General features: G+C 41.1%; 1 protein-coding gene and 1 long non-coding RNA gene across 7 annotated transcripts in view; one reads left to right on the forward strand and one right to left on the reverse strand.

The window, feature by feature from the left end:
* The window catches only part of SSBP1 (single-stranded DNA binding protein 1, mitochondrial), a 44,100-nt gene extending 43,824 nt beyond the window's left edge, over positions 1–276 (reverse strand). The window contains exon 1 of one of the 6 annotated variants that reach the window (XM_011995434.1): positions 187–268. The gene's annotated coding sequence lies outside the window, so the exon portion shown is untranslated. Of the gene's footprint in view, positions 1–9 lie in introns of all 6 variants that reach the window. The other 5 variants (XM_011995426.1, XM_011995427.1, XM_011995428.1 and 2 more) reach the window with 5 other exon arrangements.
* A 100-nt stretch (positions 277–376) lies between these two features.
* The window catches only part of LOC105550503, a 33,713-nt gene continuing 26,825 nt past the window's right edge, over positions 377–7,264 (forward strand). The window contains exon 1 of the long non-coding RNA XR_001007739.1: positions 377–398. This is a non-coding gene — a long non-coding RNA (uncharacterized LOC105550503). The remainder of the gene's footprint in view (positions 399–7,264) is intronic.

The raw sequence follows: 7,264 nt of genomic DNA on the forward strand, positions 1-7,264 counted from the left end.
CCCCTTTACCGGAGGTGGCGCCACCACCTGAAAACCGAGGAGAACTGGGAGGAAATCACGCAGTCCTCCGCACGACTGAGGAAAGGGCCAGACACCTACAGAAACACCTTTCGACCCACGCAGGATCACGCGCAGCCAAAACACAGGACTCCACCACTTGCTTAGCGCCTGCTATCCCTCCCTCACCCGACGCTCTAACCCCAGCAGCCGAGCCAACCAGGGGATCACTTCCGGGGCACAGGGAACGCAAAGCTCGCGAGAGGAAAAAGGAAGCAGAAACTCCACAACGTGCGCCTTGGAAATACTGCCGGCGAGCGCCGTGGGAAACGCCGCCCCTTAACTCTGAAGTTCCGCGAGTTTCTCTTTGGTCGCGGGAGGATGATCAACGCCGCCAAGTGGTGAGTTTGGAAGGTTTCAAGGTTCAAATTAAATGAAATTATGTGATGAGGTTTCTAACTGTGCCCGGGAGGGGGCGAGGTAGGCAAAACAGAGAGTAGCTCTGCCTGTGAGGGGAGAAAGGAAAACGATTTGTGACCAGCCTGGGCGACATAGTGAGACCCTGTCTCTACAAAAAGTATAAAATTAGCTGGGCGTGGTGGCGCGCGCCTGGGGTCCAAGCTACTCGGGAGGCTGAGGTCGGGGGATCACCAGAGCCCTGGAGGTCATGGCAGCATTGAGCCGTGAACGCACCGCCGCACTGCAGCCTGGGCAACAGAGCGAGACTTTGTCTCAAAAAAAAAAAAAAGAAGAAGAAGAAAATTAAAGAAAAAAAAGAAAAAGAAAACGTTCCAGGCCTGTTAAAGCACTAAGAAAAGCAGAAAAAGAAAGGGGAGCCGGGGAAGGGCTGACAGGCCGTCAAATTTAAGGGAGCACCAGAAAAACTGGCAATCAAATAATATCTTAATGTAATATTTTAAAAGGTAAAAATTAATGCAAGAAATCCGGGAGGAACAAAATAAGAGTCGTGTGTAGCTTAACAACAGGGAATGTTCTGAGGAATGCGTCATTAGGCGATTTCATTGCTGTGCGGACACCATAGAATGTACTTTCACTACCTGGATGGTAGAGCCTGGGACACACCTCAGCTGTGTCACCGGTGTGGCCTGTTGCTTCCAGGCTGCAAACCTGACAGCATGGGACTGTGCTGAATACCGCAGACCATTGTAATTCATGGTAAGTATGTGTGTGTCTAAACATATGTAAACATGGAAAAGGTACAGTACAAATACAGTATAAAAGATAAAAATGGTACGCCTGTATAGGGCGCCTACCATGAATGGAGCTTGGAGAATTAGAAGTTGCTGTGGGTGAGTGGGTGAGTGAGTGGTAACCCAACGTAAAGGTCTAGGACATTATTGTACCCCACTAAACACTTCATAAACACTATACACTTAGGCTACACTCTGTTTATAAAAAATATTTTTCTTCCTTCAATAAACTTTCACTTACTATAACTTTATAAATCTTTCAATTTTTTTACGTTTTAAATCTTTTGTAATAACAATTAGCTTAAAACACACACTGTACCACTATACAAAAATATTTTTCTTATATCCTTATTCTGTAAGCTTTTGTCTACCTTTGCTTTTTTTTTTTTTTTAAACTTTTTTGCCTTTTTTAAAAAAAACGAAGACATAAACACACACATTAGCCTAGGCCTACACAGGGTCATTATGATCAGTCTCAGCCTTCCACCTCCACCTCTTGTCCCACTGGAAGGTCTTCAGAAGCAGTGACACACAGTCATCTCCTATAACAAGGCCTTCTTCTGGAATCCCTCCTGAAGGACCTGCTTGAGGCTGTTTTACAGTTAACTTTTTAAAAATAAGTTAATAATATAATAAAAAGTATAGTAAACACATAAACCGGTGACATAGTCATTATTAATATCAAGTCACACATGAGTAATACATTGCATTCTGATGTTTTATTTAGGTACGATGTCACTAGACAATAGAAATTTTTCAACTCCATTGTAATGTTATGGGACCACCTTTGTGGATGCACTGTTGTATATGCAGTCTGTCTTTTTCCCAAACATCATTATGAAGTGCATGACTGTATAAAAATTTTAACTGGATACAGGATCTAAGCCAGATTGGAGCCTGAAGCACAAGGAAGAATGTGCGCCCCATATATATGTGTGTTTATGTATTTTTAAAAACTGGGGCTAGGAAGGTTAGTGGGGGGCTGGAGGGAAGGTGGGGATTGTTAATAGATACAAAAAATAGAATAAGACCTGCTATGTTCGATGACACGATAGGTTGACTATACTCAGTAATTACTTAATTGTACATTTTAAAATAAGAGTGTTACTGGATTGTGTGTAACTCAAAGGATAAATGATTAAGAGGATACCCCATCCCCATGATGTGCTTATTTCACGTTGCATGCCTGTATCAAAATATCTCATGTACCCCTAAATATATACACTTCCTTTGAACCCACAAAAATTAAAAATAAAAAAGACAAAAACAAAAAAATTTTAATTAAAAAAATTTTGGCCAGGTCTAGCAGCTCATGTTTGTAATCCCAGCACTTTGGAAGGTTGAGGCAGGTGGATCACTTGAGCCCAGGAGTTCAAGACCAGCTTGGGCAACATGGCAAAACCCTGTCTCTACAAAAAATACAAAAATTTGCCAGGCAGCCAGGCACGGTGGCTCACGCCTGTAATCCCAGAACTTTGGGAGGCCAAGGCGGGCAGATCACGAGGTCAGGAGATCAAGACTATCCTGGCTAACACAGTGAAACCCCATCTCTACTAAAGATACAAAAAATTAGCCAGGCGTGGTGGTGGGTGCCTGTAGTCCCAGCTACTCGGGAGGTTAGGCAGGAGAATGGCGAGAACCCGGGTGGCGGAGCTTGCAGTGAGCTGAGATCGCGCCCCTTTCTCCAGCCTGGGCAATGATGTGAGACTCCATCTCCAAAAAAAAAAAAAAAAAAAATTAGCCAGGCATAGTGGTATGTGCTTATAGCCCCAGCTACTGTGGAGGCTGAAGTGGGAGGATCACTTGAGCCTGGGAAGGTGAGGTTTCAGTGAGCCATGATCACACCACTACACTCCAGCCTGTGCAACAGAGTGAGACCCTGTCTCAAAAAATATATATGTGTGTGTATATATATCTATATATATAAATGAAATATGTGCATGTTTTTATATATATATCTATATATACACACATTTTTTGAGACGGTATATATATCACGCAAAATATATATATGTATATATGTGGATATATATATCAATATAAATTTTTTAATTAATTTTTATTTAAAAAAATTTTTGACAGTCCAGTAGCTCATGTTTGTAGTCCCAGCACTTCGGAAGGTTGAGGCAGAAGGATCACTTGAGCCCAGGAGTTCAAGACCAGTTTGGGCAACGTGGCAAAACCCTGTCTCTACAAAAAATGCAAAAATTAGCCAGGCAGCTAATTTATGTGTGTATATCGATATATACACACATACATTTCCAGAACATTAAAGTAGTTGAAGCAGCATTGAAAATTTTTAAAGTAGGTATTGTAACAAGAAAAACCCCAAATTGCATTAATAAAAACCTTCCCCCAAACTGAGAGGAAGCCGAGAAACCAAAGATTGACCTGGACAAGTACAGCTTGGCAAGTGGAGGAGTTTATGAGAACTTACACACAAGGCACTCCTGGACAGCAGCAGGACAACTGTGGAGATCCGCCTGGCCTCCCATCCCTAAGCTACTTGTAAGCTAATTTTCTGGCTTTTAGCCTATTGTGTGTGATAGAACTGTTTTCTTTGGTAGGTTCTCAGATATTCTCTGGGATCTTTAGCTTCTCAGAAACACCTGCTCTTTGGCTGGTCACCATGGCCTTGGCACATGGCCTGGCCTTCAGGATTCAGGCAGTGGACATACACTCTTTAGTAACCTGGGGTCGGGGGGGACCCATTACACTACAGGTGTATTAAAATTCACAACACTGTTTTAACTTTAAATATTTTATTTATGCCAAGATGGAATATAATATAACTTTACTTTTAATGGAAGTAAACTGATCAGTAATGTTTTCAAATCTACTTCTTTGCTTATCTTGTTTTGAGAGAATTTCCATACCTTCACAATTTTTCTTGACCAAGTAACAATCTTAAATAATTTTAATTAACTTCAGCTTACTGATCTTCTTTATTTAAAATTTTGGTGTTTTATTCATCATGAATTTTTTTTCATTAGTTTTAATATTTTAAGAATATTTCATTAAAGTGTCACAAATCTTGATTGCTGAGTTTCTTGGTGCCCCTTAAATTCTGTCTCATTCATGCTAATCCTGGGCCTAGCGGGAAAAAGAATGTATGGAGCCCCATACAGAACCCACACCAGTGGGGGCCACCCCTTCCACTCCATCTCCTGGTCCTGGCACTGTCCAGGTTGTGGAGAAAGAAGGTACCCACCGTATTGTTCTAACAGGCAAATCACCTCCTCAGGCCTCTACCTAAAACCTTTCATCTTCCCATTTTTTGCCATTTAGGGATAAAATCTTAACATAGCTTCCAACGCACACCTTAACTCACTCCTGAAGGTCTTGCTTACCAGTTGGTATATCGTATTTCCAGATGCTTACCTCTATTTTACTAGCACCCTCACAATGTTGAGCTCCTAAAACATACCACGCTATACTTCCTTCAAGCCTTGCACAGGAATCAGTAATCCCACACTCCACCCACTATGTTACTACTGTCAATGACTTCCAGTGATTTTTCTCTTTAAAAATCCTGCTTCCACTTGAGTCAAATGAAAAACTAAATTCACTCTTTTGCCCAATGTCAGTTTCTCCCTTGTTTGTTTTAATGGTAGCAAGATTCTCCCAGACTTGAACTTTATAATCATCTTCATCTCTCTCTGACCACCCACATCCATTCACCCATATCCAATCACTTGGCCCTAAAACTTTTTTCTTCATGATGCCACTAATATCTCCCTTTCAATTTGCATACTTTGGAGTAAGGAGTGTGGGAGAAGTTATATAAAGAAAAATGCAGAAAGCACCGTGCAAATTGAAAAGAGACAACCTTAAGCAAACTCTTACAACTTTCTAAATATCTTAGTGGAGAGTCTGGAGTACCCTGAATTCTCAGACAGGAATTGCCAATACACATTCTCCTGAGATTGCTGGCTGGAGAGAGTCACAGTGCTGCTACTTTGTTTTTTCTGTGACAAAGAAAAGTGTGATAAAATGTACAGTTTTTTAGATGTAAAATGTCATGGAGAAATTAAAGCATTTTCTTCTATTATCAAATGGATCCCTCCTTCCTAACACATGCTTCTATGTTGCATTGCTCCATCCTCAGGATCTGAAATGCACTCCCCTCACACATTCAGAATTCTCTACTCAAATGTTCCTTCCTTTCTGTTCTTCCATTTCATTTTCTTTGCACACTCTGTCCATCTTATAACAAATGATCACGAAGGTACCTCATCCCTCCTGTTAACTGTGAGCTCTTAGAGTTCAGGGAACTTGTGAATATCCAGTTCACAGTATACTTTAAAACAAGGACAGGCTAGTAGGGCCCAGGTCACAGGCCAGGGTATGGAAATAAGAATCCAGAAGGGATGCTCAAATAAGCATTCTTATTTCTGGGAAGAGTCCAGAAGGATGCTTACAGAGCCATAATTTTTTTTTTAATCGAGGACTTAGAATAGTGACTCCAATATATTTTCGTATCAGAGATACCCCTTCAGAAACCTAAATTTTGCATTTTGATGAGGAAGCCCTGAAACCTCTCCATAGGATACACATACACATACTTTCTGTAGTTCATCCATGGGCCCAGGGACGGCCTTCCCAATGCTGTGAAGTGGTGACAGGTAGCATTATGGCTTTAATCAGTTTTAACGCCTGGCAGTAGTAGACTGACACAGGGCTTTTATCACTTGCAAAGATGAATGAGAAAGAAGTGTGTATCATAAATGCCCAGGGGTGCAAAATCACCTTTGGCCTGACTTATTTCTCCCTGAATTAAAAAGGTTCCAGCTATAGGCATCCATTGGTAGAGACGAAGACTGGCAATGCTTTATCATAAATAGGAAGCCTTGGACAGTTTTGCTGTAAATTATCCATTTTTAAATAAATTTTAATCAGGTTTTTACTTTGATTTTAAATCAGCTTCTCTAAAGCCTCATAATAACTGTTGAAAAATTGCAGCACTTATTACCTACACTGATTACTTGCATATATTTTAGAATGGTTTGAAAGCAATTTTAGCAATACTTAGTAGTTATTATGGCTTAATTTAAAAACAACCTGACAATTTTTCTGCAATTCAAGATTGAAAATATGGTTCATTTAGAGATAAAAAGCCTTAGTTGTTCAGGCTGAAAGGTTCATATCTTTCAATATTCATCTTTCTGCAACTTTCAGTAAATGGCCTCTCTAAAGTGGTATGTGTGTCAGAGCTTAGACCAGTGGAGCACAACAGTATTCCTCTAGATCTCAAGATTATCTGTTGGTACCTTAATGTCAGTGTTGACATTTAGAATACATCCTTAGAGAAGTAACATATTTTCTAAAGTATTTTAATTTAACTTCTTTAATGTTACCAGCCCAATGATGGTAATGAAATAATTGTGATAATTAGTTTCCAAGTTACATAATGATCTCTGTGCAAAAACAAAACTTACTGAGGTAAGGAATAAGCATCTAACTGAAATGGAAGGGATGAAATGCCAAGGCCAGTGAAGACCCAGTCCCTCACACTCAGTAGTATCTATGCAGATAGATACATACTATTTTGGTGACATCCTGCTACTGTAGAGAGAGAGAGAGCGAGAGAGCAAGCCAGAAAGCCAGAGAGCCAGAGAGCGGGCGAGCGGGTGAGCCAGAAAGTGAGAGAGAGAGCGAGCGGGCAAGCCAGAGAGCGAGAGCGCGCACAAGCGGGCGAGCCAGAAAGAACGAGAGCGGGCAAGCCAGAGCCAGAGCGAGAGAGCGAGAGAGCCAGAGAGCCAGAGCGGCCAATAATCTGGCACCAGGTCCATTCAGTTGTGAAGCTAGGCTGAGGAACACAGTAGAGAAGAGGCTGTAGACCCAAATAGTCAGTTATCAATGCCTGAGAAGACTAGTATAACCAAACACTTCTCATCTGTACATTGGATGTACTTAATAATTTACCTGTTTCTAAATCACAAATTGTGGTTGACCTTGTACTATACTACAAGGGACATGGCCTGGTGTGTGTGTGTTGTTCAGCGGGAGGTGGCAAGAGATAGACTAATCCCATTTTATAATTTTGAATAGAGCCT

This window comes from Mandrillus leucophaeus, unplaced genomic scaffold, assembly GCF_000951045.1.
Source record: "Mandrillus leucophaeus isolate KB7577 unplaced genomic scaffold, Mleu.le_1.0 Scaffold49, whole genome shotgun sequence".
NCBI classification, from domain to species: domain Eukaryota; kingdom Metazoa; phylum Chordata; class Mammalia; order Primates; family Cercopithecidae; genus Mandrillus; species Mandrillus leucophaeus.